The sequence below is a fragment of the Phaseolus vulgaris genome, chromosome 10, assembly GCF_051622355.1.
Source record: "Phaseolus vulgaris cultivar YP4 chromosome 10, ASM5162235v1, whole genome shotgun sequence".
Taxonomy (NCBI): domain Eukaryota; kingdom Viridiplantae; phylum Streptophyta; class Magnoliopsida; order Fabales; family Fabaceae; genus Phaseolus; species Phaseolus vulgaris.
The window spans coordinates 6,991,795-7,019,011 of NC_143507.1; the positions used below are offsets into that span (position 1 = coordinate 6,991,795).

Genomic DNA, 27,217 nt, shown 5'->3' on the forward strand with positions numbered 1-27,217 from the left:
AAAGAAAACATACACTATAGTTTTGAACAATACAACTTGTTTCTTGTGACGATTTTACATTTATTTTACTTTTGAAAGATAAAAAAAGATTTGGATAAATTATAATTTTAATGTCTCTTTTTATGTTTTGTGACAATCATCACTAACAATAAAAGAAGTTAATTATCATTTAGACAAATAGAAAATACATAATTAGAGGTAAACAAAAACAGTTGTTGAAAGTTCAACCAAACAATCCCGAGAGGCCACATGCATGTTCACACCAATATAAATAGCATCAACATCTCTTCACTCTTTCATCACAAAATAAAAAGAAAACCTCACGCAATCTCTAACACTTGTTTCTTCATTATCTTTCTCTATATAATTTCCGTAGCCATGACATCTCAATCATTCTCCATCAATTTCTTCCTCGTTGCTCTCCTTGTAACTTTTCTTTGTTGTTGTTGCTGTTATGAAACATTCTCCAGTTTCGACACTGACACTGTGACCTGATGTTGGCGAAACCGAATTTTCAAATTGACTTGTTTTTTGAATCTTGGTCACAAATAGCAACATCTCAAAGTTGCTTTCGGTTATGATAAAATAACGAAATAAGCATTAACAACAAATAAAATAAACTACGAAAATAAATAAAATAATAAGAAAAATAAAACAAAATTCAAATAATTGAAAAGAAAAGAAAATTATAAAGACAAAACCAAATATTTGCTCAATCCTTGCTTTCTAAGAAGTTATCCAGCTCCGTGTTAAAATCTTCATCTATAGTTGTAGATGATCCTGCTTCATTTGTTGGATCTACCCCCTGAATAATAAAACTTGTCCCTGGGCCAAAAGACATAAGCTTCAAATTGATCGAGTGGCATATAAGGATTGGATTACCTTTCATTTTTATTATTTTTTAAATTCTTCTAATTTTTTTTTGCAAAATTTGCTCGCTTGAGCGAGATTTCCTGTAGGAAACTCATATTTTTCGTCATAGAACTCGCTTGAGCGAGATCTATCTCGCTTGGGCAAGATTCTCTGCAGGAAAATCAAATTTTGCGTCGTCAAACTCGCTCAAGCGAGATTTACCTCGCTTGAGCGAGATGACTCCTTAAAGTACCCCTTTTTTCGTCATCCAACTGACCTAAGCGAGATTGAACTCGCTTGAGCGAGAATCCTAGCAAGAAAACATGGTTTTTGAAAGGTAAAATCAAAACAAAAATAACAAAACAACATAAAAATAAAATGTGGATTGGGTTGCCTCCTAATAAGTGCTCGTTTAACGTCATCTAGCTTGATGCCTGTTTATTTCAAGGTAAACAATTGTCTTTGGAACATGATGATGTATAACTTCCTCAATTAAATTTGAGAGGTTCAATTGCTCTTTAGTATAATTGTTGAAATGAATGAACAACATGTAATTGTTGAGGCAAATTAGGCATTTGTGCGGTTAATTTCTCAATTTGCTGCATTAGAATTTTATTTTGAGCCAAGAGTAAATAAAAAATATTTAATTATAACAATATTTTCTTTTGAATACCTTGTCTATCATGTTAGGCCTGATAATCAATACTAGAAAAATGCTTTAACCCTTGGTGCTTAGCATAATCTCCAAATGTTCTCGTAGGAGGTGGTGCTTGCTCTTCTGCCATGTTGCTTTCCTCCTAAAAAATATTAGTGAGAAAAGAAAAAGTGGTTGAGGATTACTTTCTAATGTCTCCTTTGTTGAAGATGGTTGCTGCCCCTTCAAGATTGTGTTTGATGAAGACTTCTATGTACATTTCATGTGTATTTTGCTTTGCTTTAAGTGTGTCTTAGTTAGTGCTTAGAGGTTGTCTAAGAGTGAGCTTTTTGCTGAGTAACTCACCTCATAACCACTGGTCATGTGATAAGAACAAGCATAAGTTTTCTTAAACTGTTTTTCACATGTTTTACATAAAACACGTTTAGTGCATAAGAAATAAATCTGTTCTTTTCTAAATAAACAGATTCATTTTTACACTGATGCCTTGGCTAAGTCTTGTGAAAATTAGATTTTGTGCATCAAGTATTTTGACTAAGTCTTCTATCTTTCAAAACGACTGTGTTTCAAACAGTTAAGCTTTTCTGTTTTCGTTTTGAAAAATAAATCTGTTCATCTATAAATGAATAGATTCTTTTTGTCTCTGGTGCCATATCTATCTTAAACATTTTTCAGTTTTATCTCAGCACCAGAATGGTTGACTAAGTCTCCTCACTTAACAAATTCTCTAACTGCTTTTTGAAAATAAATCTATTCATTTTATTTTCAATCTATTCATTTTATAACAGCTTTAACTGTTTTTCAAAAATCTGTTATAAGTTGGTTTTCTATAAAATGAAAACTTGTTTATGAGTTTTAGAATCGTTCATACATTTGCAAAAACAAGTTTTGACAGCAGAGAATTAAGAGTTTACAAAGGATTAGCATTTGTTCTTCAAAGATTTCGAAAATCACAAAGTGTTTGTTCTTGGTTTGGTTCCAAAAGCTTGGTGTGAGGTGCTGCTATTGTTCTAGCAATCTTGCCTACTGGTTTAAGTCTGATCTTTGTATCCTCAATCAGGTGTAGTCGTTTCACTTCTCATTTCTTGTAATAGTTTGGTTGAACACTCTTCTTGATAGGTTTTCTTGAAGAGTGTGTGTGAGCTGAAATAGGTTTTTTCAGCAAGAGTACCTAAGTTCTTGTAGGTTTCAAGAACAGTGGAATTGTGTTTGTTTGTACTGTGATTTAGTGAATTTCACCTTGGTTTTAGGTGAAGACTGGATGTAGCTCAGTTGAGTGAACCAGTATAACTGCCATGTGTTCATTCTCTCTCAATCTCTGCAATTAAGTTTATGCATAATTGTTAAAACAACCAAGAAATAAATATGTTCAATCAATAATAAATCTGTTCTTTCTAGGCTCAGTTCATACTGTTCTTAATTTCTGGAAAAGTTGTTTGATTCTGATAAGAACATATAAAATTTGTTAAAAGCCACTGGAACAGATTGACTGTGATAGGTTGCTCAAGAAATTCTCAAAGTTATTAATTGAACCTTAAACAATAGCTTAAAATTGAAGCTTGCTGTTCTGTGATTCATTTTTCTTAATTTCTGGAAAACTGTTTGATATCAAGAAGAACACTCATAGTTTGTTAAAAGCCACTGGAACAGGTTGATTGTAAAGGTTACTCAATTAATTGGCATGCTATCAATTGAACCTTAATCACTTGCTTGAAATTGAAGTTTGTTGTTTTGTGTTTCACTGGTTTTCGTTCTAATATCAGTGTGTGTGCATCTGGAAAATCTATCTGCATAATCTTGTGATTAACCTTGCTGTATAAACGCTTTTCAAACAAAAACAGTGCTGAAATAAATCTGTTCATTTTCACATAAATCGATTTATTTTCTGTAAACTGTGTTAAACACTGTTTCTGCGAGAAAGTTTTAAAAGGTCAATTCAATAGAATCAAATCAAATCAAATATGTAATAAAATAAAATAATCAAAATAAAAACAAATCTGTAAGCAAAATAAAACAGTAACAAATATAAACTCAATAAAGAAATATAAACAAAAATTAAGAAGTATTAAAAAAATAAAAACAGTTAGAATATTTAGGAATTCATACTCAAAAATCAAACTCTTTCTCGACAACAACGCCAAAAACTTGATGACTTTTTTAGGACAAGTGCACCGCGTTGTTAGAAGTAATAATGTGTCCATAAGGACGAATATCGAACCCACAAGGAACAATTGAATAATCAAGTAAAATGTTCACTAAATATAAAACAAAACAATAAAAGTGTGTTGAAAGTGATTGTATTGGCAATGATTAATCAGAAAACAGACAAATAATTGGTTGCTTCAAGTTGAAAAAATAGATATTAGGTTTCATCTTTCACACTCTTATGTATTTTGATTAGCATGGTAATATTATGTCCTTTGATTGATTGATGCCCATATAAAATTCATTTATATTGATTCCTCGCATATAAAATTATTAAGATGCTTCATAAATATCGATTCCTTGCATATAAAATTATTAAGATGTTGCATAGATATCGATTCCTCACATATTTATTGAAACAACTTAGAATCAAGCTCAAACGTTGATAGCAATTAACATTTCAAGTCTATTTCTAACACTCAAATATGTTAAGTATTATTTTTTAGGCCAGACTCGTAAAAATACTTTCCAGTCATATTTAAGATTCTAGATCAAGAATTAGAAACAAAACAACAATACCAATAATCAATCAAGAATAAAATATGATATTCTAATATCACCTCAATACATAAGAGTTCAAACATATTACTCCCAATCCCAAAGGGTAGAATTAGCCACAAATCTTTTAACACCTTTTGTTCTCCCAATTGAGTTATAAGTCACTCAATGGTGTTTTCCTCCCAATCTTGCACACTAGGGTTGTGCCTCAAGCCCCTTATTTAACCTAATTTGTTTGGGTTTAAGTGACTTCTCACTTAGGAGCTAATGGGCTCACTTGGGTGAGTAAAACATAAAAAGGTCCAACGTTATTGGCATTATCTCGCTTAAGTGAGATTCTACTCGCTTGAGCGAGATCCATTGGTGGCATCTTGACTTTTTGCGAATTTGGGCAGCTTTAGTGAGTGTTGATGTATTCCAACTTTCTCTATTTTCCTTTTGCCCAATTATCTCCATTCATTCCTAGAAACCTGAAATTAACACAAATTTGAGAATAAAATGTTCTTATTCAAATAAAAATAATAAAATATGTAAAAATGTATAAATATATAAATTAGAGGTTATTTTATACTTATTTTAGCAATTAATACTAATAAGTGTCTATATTTTAATATAAAATATTACTGAAATTTGGCACTAATCACACCATTAGATCCCCATCCATCCAAGGGTGTATAGTGCTCAACGTTTGAAACGACACGACTTCACCACCATTTGATCTGTTTGATCAAACAGTAAAAGCTTGAATGGTGCATTGAAAAGACACACGTCGCGTCTCTAACAAACATTTAATGTGTCCACGTCACTTCTCACCCCAGGATACCTAACAATAACATCTCAACTCTTTTGAAGTAAACGTTCCTCGAGCCTAAGGGCAAGTGTACCGGTGGGTACCGGATGAGCCATGTCACTCGGCCTCGATGACCGACCGACCAATCGAAGACACATTTAAAGCAATTACAATAAATAGAAGTTAGGGAAATTGCAAGAACTCCCTGAGAATCAGGGATACGTCCCACCAAATCTGGGTATCACCCCAAGAAATTAGGGAACCTCCCTAAAAATAAGTTATTGATGATATATGATAGATTGTCTCATTATAACAAATGGTCCATGACTAAACACTATAAATAGACCCTCTACAGAGAAGCAAGGTATGTTTTGATTCAGTTCTTCATTACACTTCGAATATTGAGTACTTACTTAATCGTCGGAGTACCTTTTGTAGGTCAACCTCGACCAAGCACCAATGAATTGAACAATGAGACTTAGAGTGTTGAAAAGCAAGGGAATGACCGAACAACACCTTAACAATTGTACAACGAGTTCCAGATACTATCTAGGCTCATTTTGTCTATACAAATACAATTATAATGTTTTTTATTAATTTTTTCGCTATACAATTTAAATAGTTACAAGGGATTACTTTCCTTAAGAATGTAACATACTTTTATACATTCACTAACAATTACTAGAATTAAATTTAATTAAAATAATTTTAAATTGTTTTTTTCTTAATATCTATAATTAAGTATATGTATAAAAATGTTTATTCTAACATTTCCCACTTAATAATATATATATTATACTAAAAAGTCATTAATAAAATTAAAAATAATTAATTACTGTATTAATTAAATTATACACTATCTTATAGACTAAAAACTTATTGATATTTCACTACAAGAAAATTATGAAATAGAAACTAATTTTAGAGACAAAAAATAATTAGTTGCTATAATGACTAAATTAGAGACCATTTTAGGGAATAAATAAATTTTTGTTTTCTAAATTAGTTTCTATTATTGTTAAATGGTTTCTAAATGAGTATCTAATTAGCAACCAAAATTTTTGCTATCAAATTTAGAATCTAAATAATTGGTAGTTAAAATCTTAGTAGCTAATTAGATACCAATTTAGAAACTATTTAACAATAATATAAACTAATTTAGAAACCATTTTTTTTTAGTTTCTAAAATGGTCTCTAATTTAATTACTATTGCAATTAATTATTTTGGTTTCTAAAAATTGGTTTCTATTTGATGATTTTCTTTTAGTGTCTAAAGTAATCAATGGAATACTTGTCTTAATTACTGTGGAAAAATCAGGTTTATGGTTACTCATATTTTTCGTGAGGAGAATGTGTGTACTGATAAGCTGACTAAATTTAGGATTTATTCATAGAGAATCATTTCATTAGTATAATAGGCTTCTATCTAGTTCTATTCTTAGAATTCTTTATGAAGAGGTATAGTCTACCTATGTATCGTTTTTGTTAACATATGGGTTTTTGTGTAATCCCCCATACTTTTTGTATATTTTTTTATAATACTTTTTTTATGTGATGACAAATGATTGTTGTTACTTGAGGTGTCACCCTAGCTGAGATGTCAAGTTGCATAGTGATGCATACCATGAAAACTTTTATATAAAAAAGTTGTTTCTATTATTAATAAAAAATTATAAACTAGTTTCTAAATTGATATCTAATTAACTATTAAATTTAAAAAAAAAACTAGTTTATAAATTTTTATTAATAATAAAAATTATTTTAAATATTAATAATTTTTTAATTTATAATATCTAATTTAGTTAATTTAATAATTAATGTTTATTTATTTTTAGAGTTAAGTTTTATTTAATAATATTTTTGTAGTAAACTTTTAATGAGAAAAGAAAAACTTACCCTAAAATAAAGTTCTTATTTGTATAAGCTAAACATACTCTCAATTATCTCTTCACTTTGTAAGCTCGAAAAGTGAAAGTAGAAGAGGATAATCTAAAATATTCAAAGAGAAGGTAGAGAGGAATTAGTGCGAATCTAGACAATTTGTAGAAATGGTGATTTTAGATAAATAAATAATAATAATTTTACAATATCATATTATATAAACATTGATATAATATAAATTTATAGAATATTATTATTATCATTTTAAATCTTTGAATTGAAACTAAGCAAAACTGAATAAAAAATCAATTGTCTTTTAAAATTGAATTGGATGGTTGATATAGTGGTTGGACGATCTCTCCAACTCTTATTAAGTTGTTAAGACGATTCATCATCATGTAGTATAAAATTTGTGTTTGTTTTTCACCTTTTTCGAAAATTTATCAAACTAATGACTTAATCTTACCATTAGTTATTGTTTTAGTTATAATTATAATTATTATATATAAAAATAGATAAACCTTCATAATTTTATTTATAAAAATTTTAATATATACAATTATTTTCTAAAATTTATATTATACTCCTAAGCATATAAAAAATCATATGACACTAGTAGGGAGATAGAAAGAGATTTTTAAATAAATTCAACTTGCGTTTGTGACTTAATTTTATGAATAGAGAAATTATAGTTGTTGGAGAAATTTAATTAAAAATTTCAATCATATTCCTTAATAGTTACTAATCATGAGTAAAATAAAAATAAACTTATATTTGAGTTATATATCAGTATTAAAATAGAAGAGGGTTAAATATATTTTTCATTCATATGTTTTCACGTGAAATTGAATTTTATCTTTAGTCTAAACTTTAGACCTCTTCAATAAATGTAAAATGGAAACTCTTGTTATGGATCATTGTTAGAATTTTTTACGTGGCAATCAAATTTTCGATGTGGATTAAGATGTTAACATATTTCATGGTGACTAATAGTTGACGTTGATGTTATAATATTATAATACAATCCATGCTGAAAATTCTTTTGTTATGAAAACAAAAATACTGGTAAAAACTCATTTCAATTCTTACTACAAATATCTAGAAGGTCTAAAGTTTGGACTAAAGACAAAAAACAATTTAACATTAAAGTGCAAAGAGAGATTATACCATGTTTATTTTTTGTGTCAAAATAGATTATACAAAAGAATGAAGAGCAAGAAGAAGAGCAATGTTCCGAATCCGAATTCAAATCCAACAATATCATGGTTGGAGATGGTGGCATGACGATTTCCACCATAATTGGATGAGTTGCCAAAGGGAAAAGAAGAAGGCAAGTGAATAAACACATATACCAAAAGAACAAGAAACACCAAGATTAGGGTTGTGACACTTTTCTCTTCAATTTCTGATACCCATTGAAATGAAGATGATAAGGTATCTAGAATGGGAAACAAACTAGGCCAAAAAATTAGGAATCCCAAGCAAAGCAAGAATAGAGAAGGCATCAATGGTGATGGCCCTCTTTCCATCTTCTCACTAACTAACATCTTACAATGTTCAAACAAGAATTCAAATGCAATTTATAAGAGAAATGTTATGTGTTGTAAGATGTTTTGCACATAGGAATTATAATAATCACATAAACTTTGTTCTCTTATATTTGGTGATATGTGTCCAATAATTGGTTGAGCTATCCCAACTCCTCATAATAAATACCACTTTTCAATGTTTATCATATTCTCATGACACAATATAATATTATCAACATGCAATTCATATATATGTGGATCTCTCTACTTTTAACCTCAAAACCTAAAATGGTCAATTATTCAAAACAATGGTAGTTTTGACTTTTCTTCAAACAAGTTTTTTTTTTTTCATTAAATTGAAAAAGAAAATACATTTTTTTTTTCTGATTATGATTCCCAGATTATCCAGTGAAACAAGAACAGTGTTTAATTTTCTTGGTTAGGAATTTTCCCTTCCATTCAAAGCAAGAACAATGTTACGTACGAATAAAAAAAACTCTTAACTTTTTTATCATTAATTGAAAATTATAAGATTGTATAAGTCTCTCATCCTATCTAATAAATCATTCGCATGATTACATAGTTTTAATAAGTTGTATAAATTCTAAATTCTAACCTTGATCCCCTTAATTAACGATCCTGTGCATCTTAATTTTTTTTATGATCAGTTCTTCAATTTTAGAAAATGTCTAATTTTGGTCTAAAATATTTAATTTTGCAGGCATTTATTTTACTTTTTTATATTTAAATAACAATTTTTTTCTTATGGCGTCTTAAATGAATACGTTATACCTAATTATATAAAAATGAAGAATTAAAACGAATACACAATCATGAATTAAACCAAAATTTAAGATTTTTGTGTTTGAAAAAAAACAGATAAATAAAACAAATTACATACTCTAATGATCTTAAGAACTTACTACCAGTAATATCAGAAATAAATTGACTTACATCATAGACACAGTAAAAGATAAATATTGCAAATATGTTGGTTTTAAAAATAAGTATAGTTTAATTATGTATTTAAGATTTTTGAAAACTTTTTTGTAAAAAAAAATTCTAATAAATTTGAACAGATGAAATTTAAAATTGGACAGATGTACTATTAATCTATTTCTAATAAGAGATGGATTTAACGAAATTTGTTAAACACAACTTCAATAGGAGATACATACTTCAAAAAGCTCTGTTTAAAACTTGTTTTCTTAAACTCTTTATTTTCAATTAGTTGCAAATAAATAACATGTAATATAAAATGGTAAGATATTATAGAGATTTATGTGTTATTTTTATATTGGTTTTTCTGAATAAATTCATTATACTTCATTTTAAGAAAAATCAAACACTCTCAAATGAATAACACTACCCAAAGTTGTCAAGAAGTAGAAGAGAGAGATCTTCACGCTTAGAATTTGTCATATCCTTATATCTAAAATAGCTTCTTGAAAGACATTGTGAGTGTTTATTCAATTAGCTACGAAAGTGAACTTACTCATTGTATTTGTCGAAAGATACAACCCTTTCCTAAAAAAGCAAAGAAAATTATTTGAACTAGGAGAGAAAACTTAAACCTTATACTTGTTGAAAGACGTTATCCTCCTTAGCGGTAAGATGAAATGATCTGTTGATCAATCATTAAAACCTTCAACCTTTTACATTAGTTAAGAGTAGATATTTGGAAAACAATACTCATTGAAATAGCCAAGAGTGATTAGGGGCCCAAATAATGTTCATTAAGTCAGAAGCCTAAAGAATACTCATTAAACTAGGAGTAGATAAACTCAAGAATACTCAAGAGAATATCTAGGAGTGGCTAGGTGACCAGATAATACCCAGTTAGGCTAGGAGTGATTGAAGTCAAAAATACTCATTAAGTTAGAAGTGGTTGGAGTCAAGAATACTTAAGGGAATAGTTAGAAATGACTAAGTTCCCAAAGAATACTCAAGGGAGTAGTTAAAAATGACTAAGAGCCCAAATAATACTTATTAAACTAAGAGTCGTTGGAGTCTATGTCTTAACCAGATTCATGACAGGATGATGAAAAAAAGAATGGAGGTATCGCTACCATAGTTTATTAACAAAAACTATAGAAAAACCGAAAGTAATGATCTACAAAACCAGATTTAGGGTCAGAGAGTCAGTTAGACATAGGAAAGGAGATAACACTTTTTTTTATCGACAGGGTTAAATGGTTAACACCCTATAACATCTTTCTTAAGACGATACCCATAATTAAATGTGCAAAATGAGTGTGTTTTTTAAAATATTTTTTTCCTAAAAATCAAACAAAAATACATGTAAGAAAATAAGAAAAATATTTTTAAATTTTTTTATTCGAACCCTACATATTTCCATTCAAAATGAAAATCATAGTTTTTTTTATTAAAGATTGTTTCATTATTTATTAATTTTTTTAAAGAGTAATTTTTGTATTGAAAATTTTAATTGTCAAGTCAAAGACTTAAAATAATAATTAAGAAATTCTTGAACTTTTGTGAAAAAAAATTAACTATCAAGCAATCCCGATACTCGACATGATAATTTTTGGAATTTATGGAAATGAAATCCTAATTATCAAGCACGTCTTATACTCAATGTGATAATTGAAATTATTGTTTCGTCCTTTAATAAATAAGTTAAAATCCAAAATCCTAAACATTTTCACAATTACAATTTCTCTTCTTGGATAATCTCCTTTCTTCTCTCACAATTATGCAAAAAAAAAAAAAAAAAACTCTGCATATTATTTTCCTTTTGAATTGGATAATCTGTAAGTCATTTAATATTGAATAATCCAAAAGTCATTTTCATACCAATGATAACATTTGGAATTACATAATCCGAAAACAATCCATCAATATTTTTACTTCATTTTGGGCACCTTTTTGGATTATCTAATTTGCAAGTTAAAAACATTAGCAATTTTATTTCAGATTGAATAATCTGAAACTTACTCCCTAATTCATATTAACATTTGGCTTATTTAATCTGTAACACAAGTATGAATTATGGATTACATAAGTTAGAATGTTAATCCGGACTCAGGAGTGAATTCTAGATTACTCAATCTAGAATAGAATTACTAATTTTTTTAAGTTACGAATTAGATAATCCGTAGATAACCGAATTATTCAATCCAAAACACAATTAAACCATGATACCTCTGCGTCAGAATAACGAAACAAGTTGAAAACTCATTTGAAAATGCCACCATTACAACAAACCGCCACCAACACAACCCACCACCACACAACAACCATCATCACCACCTTCAACCCACACACTCTCTTCACTCACCAACCAACAACTTTAACACCTCCATTGTGAATGCTCCATGTTTTTTACTTTTTACAGAAGAGTAATTATGAAATTTTGAAATTTATGGTAGTGCCTGAAGAACACATGGGGCAGGAAGAAGAAGCCTTTTATTTTCTTCTCTCCAAACAAAAAAACCTTATCGGATGAAATATGTAAGCAAGATACTTGCTCTTCAGTCAAACAAAACATATAGGCTTGTGTTTGTTATAACAATAATATACTTTCATTTATTCATCCAAACAAAACATTTATTTCTCACAAATTAAAAGATGATATATTTTACACTTTGTTGTTAATCACCTAATCAAAATCAAATTAAAAGATTTGTTGAATTTTGTTCTAACTGTTGATAATATATAAGGAAGTTTCTAAAGAAAAAAGAAACTTGTTGGAGACACCAGGAGAAACTCCAAAATATTTAATGCACTTATCTCTTATGCCCTTTACTATATATTTCTTCATTTTCTCTCACCTTCAAAGGTTTCCTTATAATATTGTTACTCTTTTCAAAGAAATTTACATCACTTTCCTTATCATCCAAATCTAGTGACACATTCATCTTGGTGAGTCACAAATTTTGAATTGTACATGACGTTATTCTCCCCATCAAGCGTGACCTTATCGCCAAGGTCAAATGAATATAGGACAAAGATTCCCAAGTGTTGTTGTGATTAGAACCAATCCACTCTATAAGGACTTGGACTTTCCAGGAGTCCCATATTCATCCCAAATTAAGTTAGGTTGTAAGGCTAATATATTACATGGTCAAATATGTGGGATATTGAATCTTTTTCTAATTGATATAATAAAAGATTTTTCGATGTTGAATCTTTTACTATTAACAAAGTTATGTAGATGTGATATTTATGTTTTGTTAGAAATTTAAAGGAAATAATCTCAAGATATTGGGATTTTATAAAGGTGGTACATGCTAGTTCGACCTATTTTAACTCAATTTATTGTTAGTTCGTTGAAAATGGGATGAGGCGAATAGACGCATCACAATAAAACGGGTTGTAAAGTTCGGTTTGCTTCATCAAAAGATAAGTCAATTCACCATTTTTTTTAAAATTTTGTATTTTAAATTTATTATATATATTAATATTAAAAGAATATTTAATCATACAAATATATTCTAAATTTGTAATTGATTCATTAGTGTCTTCATTAGATAAATTAAAACAACTTTTACCTTTACAAGCTAAATTATTTCATTATAATTAATAATTGAAACTTAATTTGTAAGTGTTAATGATTTATGTTACACTACTATTTGCATATTTGCATCCTTCAACTAATATAATACAAAAAAAAGTTAATTTTTTAAACTTTTTTAATTTAAGCTAGTCCACCCACCCCGCCTTTGACCTTCCAGTTTGATAGATTATACGAAATAAGCCGAAGTGAACTAATAAATTAAAAACATCAATCGAACCTATCAAATTTTGTGGCAAACTCTCCCTGCACCTTCCTACCTTTCCCCTGTACTTTTATACTCTTTTTTTTTTAATTTACCTTATAAATATAGTGGAGGATGTGATGTCTTCTTCTTCGTTTTCAAGTGGTGGTGGTTGCTTGTGGTGACTAGTGGTGAACGTTAGTGGTTGAGGTAAGTTTTGCAATGTTTTTAGTAGTGATGCTTGTGTTTTCGTTCGCTTATTACAAAATCCAAAAAAGTATCAGCAAAGTGCAAAAATGGAATACAAAACTTAAAAAAAAATTATCTTCACACGATAGAAGAAACTTTTGGTTCCAAGGGTTCACAATTTGCTTCAGGTTGCAATAACAATCCACTTCATGGAACCATTGTAGGTGCAATAATAATTATTCTTTATAAAAAATTTGCAATGTTACCTAAGGAAAAACTTTTAACTATAAGAGATCCAAACCCTCAAGTAAGTTTGAATTTATCTTATGAAATAAATTAAAACATGTCAAATGATGAAATTTCTCTATAAAGAATATTTGCATCTAGAAGGAAGAAAGATATAAGGGTTCCAGAGTACAAGTGATATTATTTAAAAAAGTTTATAGTTAATTTATAATTATTTAAATTTTTTTAAAACGGTAAGTCATCCTCACCCTTCTGTTCCTTCAGATCACTTCAACACTTTTTCCACTGTTCCATTTTTGCCTTCTTTTTAGATTTAAATTTAGTTCAAATGTTATAGGATTTGGAAGAATTAGGAGATTGGTGACTCGTTGTAGTTAATGATCCCTTCCTCATCACCGATTACACTCAAGAAATTATCAAACTCTTATAGTAACAAAGGTGTGTAGTAACAAACTGATAAGTGTCTAATTTCAGTAATATTTCATATTAAAATATAGACACTTATGAGGATTTATTGTTAATTTACATATAAAATAATCCCTAATTTATGAATTTATACATTTTTATGAGCTTTATTTGAATAAGAGTATTTTATTCCCAAATTTGGTGTTAATTGCATATTTTTAGGGACGATTGAAGATTTGGAGAATAATTTGAGCTAAAAAGAGAAAGCTTGAACTTCCCAGAATGAAAAAAAAGATGCAAATAAAGATTGGGCATTTTTTTATGTTTTATCACTTAGCCCATTAGCACAACATAGCAAGCCACCTAACCCTAGAAAATTAGGATAAATAGGGGGCTAGAGGTTCAACCCTAGTGTGCCAGATTGAGAGGAAAACACCATAGAGTGAATTGTAACCCAATTGGGAGAATGGAAGGTGCTAGAAGTATGCGCGGCTAATTCTACCCTTTGGGATTGGGAGTAATCTGCTCAAACTCTTATGTATTGAGGTGATATCTTATATATTAATATTCAGTTCTTTATTGATTATTGGTATTGTTGTTTTACTTTTAATTTTCCGTGACAAATTGAGAATCTTAAATCTGACCGGGAGGTATTTTTAGGGTTTGGACCTAAACAACAATACTTAACATATTTGAGTGCTAGGAATAGACTTGAAATGTTAATTGCTATTAACGTCCGAGCTTCATTCTAAGTTGTTCTTATAATTATGCGAGGGATCGATAGTTAGGAACATTCTTAAGGATTTTATATGCAAGGAATCGATATAAATGATTTTTATACGGGCATCAATTTCAATCAAGGAACTTAATATTGACATGCTAATCAAAATACATAAGAGTGAGAAAGATCAAACCTAATCCCTATTTTTCTAACATGAAGCAACCAATTCTTTGTTTGTTTTCTTATTGATCAACACCAACACAACCACTTTCAATACACTTTTAATTGTTTTGTTTTATATTTAGTCATTATTGTACTTGATAATTCACTGTTCCTTGTGGGATCGATATCCGTCTTTAGGGACAATCATTACTTCTGACAAAGCGGTGCACTTGCCGTAAAAAATCATCACAAACTTAATGATAAAAAGGAAACAGTTATAAATTAAAAACAATTTGATTGACCTGTATTCTCAATTGAAACCAGCTTGTTATATGTATAAATAGTAATAGATTTGTTTAATGCCTTGCATAACTTTTAACTATTTTCATTTAAAAAACTTAGCTGGGAATTCAAAACACCTATTACAACAACCAAAAGAAAAAAAAAACTTCACATGTATTGAATATACATTTAGATATGCCAGATTTATCATTACAAAATTTTCTTACTATAAAAGCAACAAAAGAAGCATTCATATGTTCATCAACTTTTCTGAACAATTGCTCACACTTTCAAAATAAGATTGAATTTTCACAATGGTCAATCCTTCGTATTCTTCACATCTGACATGTATTAGTTGTCTTTTTTTTTAACTTACATAATTTACCTACTTTTAATCATTTCTTTGGATTATCACTTGCTTAAGCGAATAACACCATAGCTAAAATTAGTAAGAAATGATGTAACATTTCTTTTTGCTTATGTACAGGTGAATGTGAAGTTTATCTTCAAAACAATGATATTTTCATTGTCAATACTCCTTATGTTACCTAGCACATCATTTTCACTATATCAAAGTCCTATAAATCTTGTCAAGAAAGCTACTTTTGTATCTGAAAGTTTTGAAATAGGACCAAGAAAAATTTCATCAAAAACATTTATGGATATAGAGTTTCCAAAAGGTCATGTTGGAGTTAAAAGTTTTGATGCCGAACAAGTTGATGAAGAGGGGAACTCTATACCTTCGTATTAAACATACCTTCACCATTGGTTTGCGATAAAGTACAATCAAAATATTACCATTGTTGAAGATGGTTGCTGCCCCTTCAAGATTGTGTTTGATGAAGACTTCAATGTAGATTTCATTTGTATTTAGCTTTGCTTTAAGTGTGTCTTAGGTAGTGCTTAAAGGTTGTCTAAGAGTGGGCTTTTTGCTGAGTAACTCACCTCATAACCACTGGCCATGTGATAAGAACAAGCATAAGTTTTCTTAAACTGTTTTTCACATGTTTTACAAAAAACACGTTTACTGCATAAAAATAAATCTGTTCTTTTCTAAATAAACAGATTCATTTTTACACTGATGCCTTGGCTATGTCTTGTGAAAATTAGATTTTGTGCATCAGGTATTTTGACTAAGTCTTCTACCTTTCAAAACGACTGAGTTTTAAACAGTTAAACTTTCTCTGTTTTCGTTTTGAAAAATAAATTTGTTCATCTGTAAATGAATAGATTCTTTTTTTTGTCTCTGGTGCCATGTCAATCTTAAACGTTTTCAGTTTTATCTCTGCACCAGAATGGTTACCTAAGTCTCATCACTTAACAAATTCTCTAACTGTTTTTTGAAAATAAATCTGTTCATTTTATTTTCAATCTATTCATTTTATAACAGCTTTAACTGTTTTTCAAAAATTTGTTATAAGTTGGTTTTCTATAAAATGCAAACTTGTTTCTGAGTTTAATAACAATTCAACAGTTCATACATTTGCAAAAAAAAACAAGTTTTACAGCAGAGAATCAAAAGTTTACAAAGGATTAGCATTTGTTCTTCAAAGATTTCAAAAATCACAAAGTGCTTGTTCTTGGTTTGGTTCCAAAAGCTTGTTGTGAGGTGCTGCTACTGTTCTAGCAATCTTGCCTACTGGTTTAAGGCAGATCTTTGTATCCTCAATCAGGTGTAGTCGTTTCACTTCTTATTTCTTGTAATAGTTTGGTTGAACACTCTTCTTGATAGGTGTTCTTGAAGAGTGGGTGTGTGTGTGCTGAAATAGGTTTTTTCAGCAAGAGTACCTAAGTTCTTGTAGGTTTCAAGAACAGTGGGAATTGTACTTGGTTGTACTGTGTTTTAGTGATTTCCACCTGGTGTTGGTGAAGACTGGATGTAGCTCAGTTGAGTGAACCAGTATAACTGCTAGTGTTCATTCTCTCTCACTCTCTGCAATTTCGTTTCTGCATAATTGATAAAACAGCAAAGAAATAAATCTGTTCAATTGAAAATAAATCTGTTCTTTCTGGGCACTGTGCATACTGTTTTTAATTTCTGAAAAAGTTGTTTGAATCTGATAAGAACATATATAATCTGCTAAAAGCCATTGGAACAGATTGATTGTGATAGGTTGCTCAAGAAACTATCAAAGCTATTAATTGAACCTTAAACAATTGCTTAAAGTTGAAGCTTGCTGTTCTGTGATTCATTGTTCTTAATTTCTGGAAAATTGCTTAACATCAAGAAGAACACTCATAGTTTGTTAAAAGCCACTGGAACAGGTTGTTTGTAAAGGTCACTCAATTAATTAGCATGCTATCAATTGAACCTTAATCACTTGCTTGAAATTGAAGTTTGTTGTTTTGTGTTTCACTGGTTTTCAATCTGATATCTGTGTGTGTGCATCTGGAAAATCTATCTGCATAATGTTGTGATTAACCTTGATGTATTAAAAGCGTTTCAAACAAAAACAGTGCTGAAATAAATCTGTTCATTTTCACATAAATCGATTTATTTTCTGTAAAGCTGGGTTAAACACTGTTTCTGCGAGAAAGTTTTAAAAGGTCAATTCACCCCCCCTTTTGAACTTTGGCACTATTAAACCCAACAATTGGTATCAAGAGCTAGGACTTGTATTTTAATCAAGTTTGTTTGTAATAATGTCTGAGTTTAATGTGCTTTTTGCTGAGGGTTCTGCTGTAAATAGACCACCTATGTTTAATGGAATGAATTATGCATTTTGGAAAGTTAGAATGAGAATTTTCATGGAATCCATTGATGCATTAATTTGGGAAGTTGTGGTCAATGGACCTTATGTGCCAATGCAGGTTGTCAAGGATGAAGAAAAGGTAAAGCCAAGATCAGAATGGAATGAGACCGAAAGGAGGAAGGCTCAACATGATCTTGTGGCCAAGAACATCATAACCTCTGCATTGACAATGGATGAGTTCTTCAGGATATCTCAATGTAAGTCAGCTAAGGAGATGTGGGAAGTCTTAGAAGTGACTCATGAAGGTACTGAAGATGTGAAGAGGTCAAGGAAACATGCTCTCATCCAGGAATATGAACTGTTCAGAATGCAACCCGAGGAGAGCATTGCTGATGTGCAGAAAAGATTCACCCATATTGTGAATCACCTCACTGGCTTAGGAAAAGAGTTTGACAGAGAGGAACTCAACATAAAGATATTGAAGTGCCTTGACAGAAGCTGGCAACCATAGGTGACAGCTATCTCTGAAAGCCGTGATCTGTCAAAGTTGGGAACTGCTGCACTGTTTGGAAAGCTGATGGAGCATGAGCTAGAGCTTAAAAGACTTAAAGAGCAAGAAACAACAGAGAGAAAACCCAAAGGTCTTGCACTGAAAGCAACTGAACTGAATGAGACCAAGGAAGAAAAAGAAGATGCTGAAGATGATGATACAATCAACCTTCTTACAAAAAGATTCAGCAAATTCCTGAGGAAGAAAAGCAAAAATAGGAACCAGCAGAAAAGAAGGTATCCTAAACCTAATGATTCAAATTCCTCTAAATATACTTGCTTTGGATGTGGCAAAACAGGGCATATCAAAACAAATTGTCCAGACAATCAAACAAGGGACAAATCTGTCAGCAAGAAATTTGAAAGGAACAAGGGAAGAAGAGCCTACATCTCATGGGAGGAAAATGAAGCATCCTCAACCAGCAGTTCTTCAACAGAAGATGAGGAGAACAATTTCTGCTTCATGATGAAGGATGAGGAGTCAAGCTCTGATTCAGTAAGTAATTTTTCTGTTGATTCTGATAACTATGATGATTTGCTTGCTGCCTTCAAGGAAACACATGATGAAGCCAATAGGCTAGCTGTAATATGCAATAAGCTGCAAAAGGTAAATAATGTGCTTGCACCTAAAGTAAAAACACTTGAGGAAGAATTGCATAAAGCCAAAACAGATTTGGTAAGCCTTGAACTAACTTGCTTGCATGCCTCTATTAAATCCTGTGAAAACTGCAAAAAATTGGAAAAACAAGTGGAGTATTTGCTGAAAACCCTTTCCAATTTCACCAAGGGAAGAGAAAACCTTGAGTCTCTCCTTGGATCACAGAATGCAGTTTTTAATAAGAATGGACTTGGTTATACCCCTGGACTTGGTTATACATTGAAGGGTACCATTTGTATCATTTTTATTCTGTTTTGCAGATTGGCAGCAAGAAAAATCAGTGGTACTTGGACAGTGGCTGTTCCAAGCATATGACTGGAGATCTTACAAAGTTTACCAGCTTGAAGCTCAAAGCAGAAGGACATGTAACCTATGGTGATAATAACCGAGGGAGGATTTTGGGCAGAGGCACTGTTGGAACAGGGAACTCAACAACCATTGAGAATGTGCTGTATGTAGAAGGACTCAAGCATAGTCTTCTCAGCATAAGTCAGCTTTGTGACAAAGGATACAAAGTGAATTTTGAGTCAAATGGCTGCACAATCTCAAGTACTTCATCTAGTAAGGTACTGTTTACTGATAAGAGAGTGAATAACATTTATCTGTTGAATATCATGGAAACTAACTCTTCAAATGAGTGTTTGCTGTCCAGAAGTGATGAGTCTTGGTTGTGGCATAGGAGGTTAGCTCACATACACACAAATCACTTGAATAAATTGAAATCTAAAGATTTAGTTTCTGGTTTGCCTAACATTAAATTTAAGGACAACAGGCTTTGTGATGCTTGTGTGAAAGGTAAACAAATCAAATCCTCTTTCAAGTTAAAGGATATTGTCTCTACAAAAAATCCATTGGATGTGTTACATATGGACTTATTTGGTCCATCTAGAGTTGCTAGCTTGGCTGGAAATTTGTATGCTTTAGTTGTTGTGGATGATTACTCTAGATTTACATGGACTTTATTTCTTGCACATAAACATGATGTTTACACTGCCTTTAAGAAATTAGCAAAAATTCTGCAAAATGAAAATGGTTGCTGCATTAAATCAATTCGAAGTGATCATGGGGGAGAGTTTCAAAATGCTAAGTTTGAGAGGTTCTGTGAGAAGCATGGGATAGCTCATACCTTTTCAGCCCCTAGGACACCCCAACAAAATGGTGTAGTTGAAAGGAAAAATAGATCACTAGAGGAACTAGCTAGAACTATGTTAAATGAATCTAAGCTTCCTAAGTATTTTTGGGCTGATGCTGTTTATACTGCAGGTTATGTCTTAAATAGGACCTTAATAAAACCAATTCTTAAGAAAACCCCATATGAACTGTATAAGGGCAGAAAACCTAGTGTGAGCCACCTTAGAGTATTTGGGTGTAAATGCTTTGTATTGAATAATGGCAAAGAAAATCTTGGTAAGTTTGATGCTAAATCTGATGAAGGTGTGCACATTGGTTATGCTTTGAATGGTCATGCATATAGAGTCTTCAATAAAAGGTTGCTTATAGTAGAAGAATCAATGCATGTTGTTTTTTATGAAACTGATCATAGCCTATCTAAAACTGCTGATGACCCTGACAGTAATGAATTTAAATCTGTTTTAAATCAAAATGAATCGATTCATTTTGATACTGCTGATACACATGCTATACAAGAATCTACTGCAGCTACAGGTTTGCCAAAAGAGTGGAAAACCCCAAGAGATTTAACACTTGATAATGTCATTGGGAACATTGAGAAAGGAGTGTCAACTAGAAAATCCTTGAACAATTTCTGTGAAGCAATGGCTTTTGTATCTCAAGTTGAACCCAAGAATTTGAATGAAGCTCTCAAGGATAGCAACTGGATTTTAGCTATGCAAGAGGAACTAAATCAGTTTGCTCTTAATGATGTCTGGACTCTTGTTCCTAAAATACCTGAGATGAATGTAATTGGAACAAAATGGGTATTTAGAAACAAGATGGATGAGCATGGAGTGATCACCAGAAACAAGGCTAGGCTTGTAGCTAAAGGGTACAATCAAGAAGAAGGAATAGACTATGATGAGACCTATGCACCAGTGGCTCGGTTAGAAGCTGTTAGATTGCTGCTTGCCTTCTCCTACATCAAAGGGTTCAAGCTATTTCAAATGGATGTGAAAAGTGCCTTTCTAAATGACTATATAAATGAAGAGGTATTTGTATCACAACCACCAGGTTTTGAAGACCATCAACATCCAGAACATGTGTTCAAACTCCAAAACGCTCTCTATGGACTCAAGCAAGCTCCTAGGCAATGGTATGAGAGGCTAAGTGATTTTCTCACCTCACAAGGCTATGACAGAGGCACATCAGATAAGAACTTGTTCATTAAGAAGAAAGGAGATGACTCAATTCTAGTACAAGTATATGTGGATGATATCATTTTTTGATCAAACAATGGAGAATTGTGTGAAGCCTTCGTGAAAGTCATGAAGAGTGAGTTTGAAATGTCAATGATGGGTGAATTGAACTATTTTCTAGGCTTGCAGGTCAAACAACTCAAGGATGGCATTTTCCTAAGTCAAGCTAAGTATTGCAAGGATCTGCTGAAGAAATTTGAAATGGACAAGTGTAAACCAATCAGCACACCCTTCTCAACAAGCTGTCATTTGGATCATGATGAAGCTGGAATTTCTGTTGATGAAACCAAATACAGAGGACTCATAGGATCATTACTGTATCTCACTGCCAGCAGGCCAGATATAATGTTTGCAGTGTGCATGTGTGCAAGGTTTCAATCTGCTCCTAAAGAATCACACTACAATGCTGTCAAAAGGATTTTGAAGTATTTGCAAGGAACTAAAGAAGTTGGCTTGTGGTATCCAGGTAATATTTCATTAAGCTTAACTGGTTATTCTGATTCAGATTTTGCAGGTTGCAAAATTGACAGGAAGAGCACAAGTGGAACCTATCATTTGCTTGGATCAAGCTTGATCTCATGGCAATGCAAAAAGGAGGCTTGTGTAGCTCTTTCCACTACTGAAGCAGAATACATTGCAGCAGGGAGTTGTTGTGCTCAAACTATATGGCTAAGACAACAATTGAATGATTTTGGTATCTTACTTAACCATATACCTCTGCTGTGTGATAATACAAGTGCAATCAACTTAACCAAAAATCCTGTCATGCATTCAAGAACCAAACACATTGAAATTAGGCATCATTTTCTAAGGGAACACATATCTAATGGAACATGTGATATTAAGTTCATTGGTACTGATTTACAGCTTGCTGATTTGTTCACAAAACCATTAGCCAAAGATAGGTTTAATTTTCTGCTTAATGAATTGGGTATTATAAATGTCATTTGTGCCTAGCAGTGAAAAATTAAATCTGTTTATTCGTAATTGAATGTGTTTATTTTCTGCACTGATATGCATTGATGACTAGGAAAGAGAAATTTTGATCTTTGACTGCTTGACTGACCTAGTGGCCATTAACCTCTGTACCTTTGACGGTTTTGGTCATGGTTATGTAACCGATTTGATGGTTTGGATGCTCAATAAAGGCATGAGTATATGCATCGTGACCCTAAATATTTGTTGCACATTTTCAAAGATTCTCTGCACAAATTCAGAGCATAAAATCTTCATGCATATCCACTCATAACTGCCATATCAACACATTCATTTCTATATAAATCTGTGTGAATACTTGCTACCCATATTGGCTATTCGTTTTCTGTTCTCACCATTTGAAACCAAGAAAAGAATTCAGGTTCAACCATGGCTTCTTCTTCCAAGAAACAGAAAAATAAGGGGAAGCAAACCACCTTTCAAGGTGTGTTAGAAGGATGGTTCGCTGGAAATGAAGAAGGCATCAATGCCTACATTCATGAGACAAGCAGGAAGCAGATCAACATACCCAAAGTGCTGGATTTCAACTGGCTGAAATTTGAAAAACTGGTAGAAACAAGGGCTGTGTTGAAGCACCAGAAACTGAAAAAGATGTTGGAATTAACGGGTAATGTTTATCCTGACTTGGTTAAGGTGTTTTATACTAACCTCACATTGGATGGGAAGAATGTTGTCTCTTATGTGAAAGGAATTAAGATGAAGATCACAAGTGAGGTGTGGAACTCTGTGGCTGGAATAAAATATGCTGGATTGAAAGTAGGAAAGGGAAATACCAGTGGAATTTCAGAATTCAACAAGCTGCAATATTATAAGAGTTGCATGAGAAATCCTACAGAGAGTATAAACAGGTTCCATGCAGGCCATTTGAACCTCACTCCACGTCTAGTTGCATACATCATAGCATGGCAACTGATTCCTAGAGGGACAAACCATGCTGTCTTACATGAAGAGGATCTCATTCTCCTATACTGCATCATGAACCAGATTAAGGTAAACTGGGTGTTCATTGTCAATGAACACATGCTCAAGTCAAAAAGGTTGGCAGATTACCGCTTTCCCTATGTTATTCTTGTTTCCAAATTAATTGATTACTTTGGTGTTGATGTTACAAATGAGAGAAACGACCCTATTAAAGCTGTAAGTGAGATTGATAATTCAACTCTCACCAAAATGGGTTTTCACAAAATTGAGGAAAAGTGGGTGGTTCTCAAGGAGAAGGACCCTCAAGCAGGACATGAAGATGAGGACGAAGCTGTTCCTATGGATGATGACTCACTTGCTACCCAATCTGAACATGAGGAAGTTGCTGCAAATGCCATAGTTGCCTATCAAGCTCCAGAATACCGAGGAGAACCAATGTCTATGTTTGAGAGGCAAGTGCTGTATCGTCTTGATGTAATGTCAGCAGAACAAAGGGCATACTTTGAGACTACTCATGCAAGGTTTCAACACCTTGATGATCAAATTGAAGGGGTTCAGGCACATCTTGCAGAGCTTTACTACAAGAATCAGTAGTTTTCTATTTTTAATGCTTTCTTTATCAGTTTTCAAGTTTCTGTAATGCTGAACAATTTGGTTTTCATTTCCTGGACTATTATGATTATGGTTTCTGCTTTATATCCCTTTATTCCCTATGCTTATATGCTGTTTGATGAATCCAAAGGGGGAGAAAAATGGCTCACCATGCTAGGTGAAGCTAGCTAAACAGGGAGTTAATTCTGCACCTTTAAAACATTTTTGCATGTTATGCAATGTTGCTGTTTTTTCTGGTTTAAAATCTGGTGCAGTGCAGGTACTTAAAGCAACAAAGCTATGAGGCTAGCTATGGGGATTTGTCTCCATCAAACAGGGGGAGATTGTTGAAGATGGTTGCTGCCCCTTCAAGATTGTGTTTGATGAAGACTTCAATGTCGATTTCATTTGTATTTAGCTTTGCTTTAAGTGTGTCTTAGGTAGTGCTTAGAGGTTGTCTAAGAGTGGGCTTTTTGCTGAGTAACTCACCTCATAACCACTGGCCATGTGATAAGAACAAGCATAAGTTTTCTTAAACTGTTTTTCACATGTTTTACAAAAAACACGTTTACTGCATAAAAATAAATTTGTTCTTTTCTAAATAAACAGATTCATTTTTACACTGATGCCTTGGCTATGTCTTGTGAAAATTAGATTTTGTGCATCAGGTATTTTGACTAAGTCTTCTACCTTTCAAAACGACTGAGTTTTAAACAGTTAACTTTCTCTGTTTTCGTTTTGAAAAATAAATCTATTCATCTGTAAATGAATAGATTCTTTTTTTTGTCTCTGGTGCCATGTCAAGCTTAAACGTTTTCAGTTTTATCTCTGCACCAGAATGGTTGACTAAGTCTCCTCACTTGACAAATTCTCTAACTGTTTTTTGAAAATAAATCTGTTCATTTTATTTTCAATCTGTTCATTTTATAACAGCTTTAACTGTTTTTCAAAAATCTGTTATAAGTTGGTTTTCTATAAAATGCAAACTTGTTTCTGAGTTTAATAACAATTCAACAGTTCATACATTTGCAAAAAAACAAGTTTTACAGCAGAGAATCAAAAGTTTACAAAGGATTAGCATTTGTTCTTTAAAGATTTCAAAAATCACAAAGTGCTTGTTTTTGGTTTGGTTCCAAAAGCTTGGTGTGAGGTGCTGCTACTGTTCTAGCAATCTTGCCTACTGGTTTAAGGCAGATCTTTGTATCCTCAATCAGGTGTAGTCGTTTCACTTCTTATTTCTTGTAATAGTTTGGTTGAACACTCTTCTTGATAGGTGTTCTTGAAGAGTGGGTGTGTGTGTGCTGAAATAGGTTTTTTCAGCAAGAGTACCTAAGTTCTTGTAGGTTTCAAGAACAGTGGGAATTGTACTTGGTTGTACTGTGTTTTAGTGATTTCCACCTGGTGTTGGTGAAGACTGGATGTAGCTCAGTTGAGTGAACCAGTATAACTGCTAGTGTTTATTCTCTCTCACTCTCTGCAATTTCGTTTCTGCATAATTGATAAAACAGCAAAGAAATAAATCTGTTCAATTGAAAATTAATCTGTTCTTTCTGGGCACTGTGCATACTGTTCTTAATTTCTGAAAAAGTTGTTTGAATCTGATAAGAACATATATAATCTGCTAAAAGCCATTGGAACAGATTGATTGTGATAGGTTGCTCAAGAAACTGTCAAAGCTATTAATTGAACCTTAAACAATTGCTTAAAGTTGAAGCTTGCTGTTCTGTGATTCATTGTTCTTAATTTCTGGAAAATTGCTTAACATCAAGAAGAACACTCATAGTTTGTTAAAAGCCACTGGAACAGGTTGTTTGTAAAGGTCACTCAATTAATTAGCATGCTATCAATTGAACCTTAATCACTTGCTTGAAATTGAAGTTTGTTGTTTTGTGTTTCACTGGTTTTCAATCTGATATCTGTGTGTGTGCATCTGGAAAATCTATCTGCATAATGTTGTGATTAACCTTGCTGTATTAAAAGCGTTTCAAACAAAAACACTGCTGAAATAAATCTGTTCATTTTCACATAAATCGATTTATTTTCTGTAAAGCTGGGTTAAACACTGTTTCTGCGAGAAAGTTTTAAAAGGTCAATTTACCCCCCCTCTTGAACTTTGGCACTACTAAACCCAACAACCATGTCACACAATTCTAAGTTCGTTCGTCCAGAAGATTTTATTTATCAAAGAAACGCAGGCACATGCAATGGATATATTCTTCCACATTACTAGGGATTTGGGGTCGAATCACGAGGAACAACATCAAACATTCCTGATCCTTTTGTAATTGAAGTAGGTAATCCTACAAAAGTTCAGAATGGATATGAAGAGAAATGGTTACTCAACCTCTTGGTTATTGATATACGTGGTGCAAATGACAAAAAAAGGTTGCACTCAATGTAGATGTGACCTTATTAATCTTCCGAAAGAATTTTATAATGTCACCAAAGATATACATAACCAAAAATTGACTACTACAAACTATAAAGGTGGACTCTTTTGTTGCCAGGATAATCTACAATGCAAACTAAGAGAAGATTTTCAAGGTCCAATAAGAATAGTTTCCTTAAGATACAAAATAAGTTGGGTTGATTGGAATGAATATCAAGTACCAGTTAAGGTTTATATACTTGATTCAACACACAAAGTGAAATCAAATGGTTCCCAAATAATTCACGATTGTCAGGTAGATAAGTTTTGAATATAATACTTAACAAAATAAACAAATTTTTCGATGTCCATTAAAGTGAGTAAAAAACAAATGTTTCTTAATTTATTTCAGGCAGAGTATACCATTCAACCAAATGGTACTGGTGACTCTCCTCATGTGCAAAAGGCTAACATACCAATGGAAAAAGGTGGTTATCTCATCTATGGCACTGCCCATATGCATTCAGGAGTTGTGAATGTTACTTTATATGGACAGGTGATAAACAATTTTGTAACTATAATCAATTCTTTTGTGATTTATTTGTTTGCTATGTTATTTTCTTTGATTTCCTTATGACTGTAAGATGTGTCATATGATAATGCATCACAAACTCTAAAATTTTCATTTTCTTTATATTTTAGGATGGAAGGATTTTATGCACTTCAACACCAAAATATGGAACAGGAAAAGAGGCAGGAAATGAAGAAGGATATTTAACTGGAATGTCAGTTTGTTATCCTCAACCTGGTTCTATCAAGATTAAAGATGGTGAAATGTTGACTGTAGAATCTAGATATGAAAATGAATTTCGTGCTGGAGTTATGGGTCATTTCTACATATATCTTGCAGAGAATATACCAGAAAGATATTAA

General features: G+C 31.9%; 1 pseudogene; it reads left to right on the plus strand.

Annotated features, from left to right (window-relative positions):
• Positions 1-13,579: 13,579 nt before the first annotated feature.
• Positions 13,580-27,217, plus strand: LOC137812893 (uncharacterized; annotated as a pseudogene).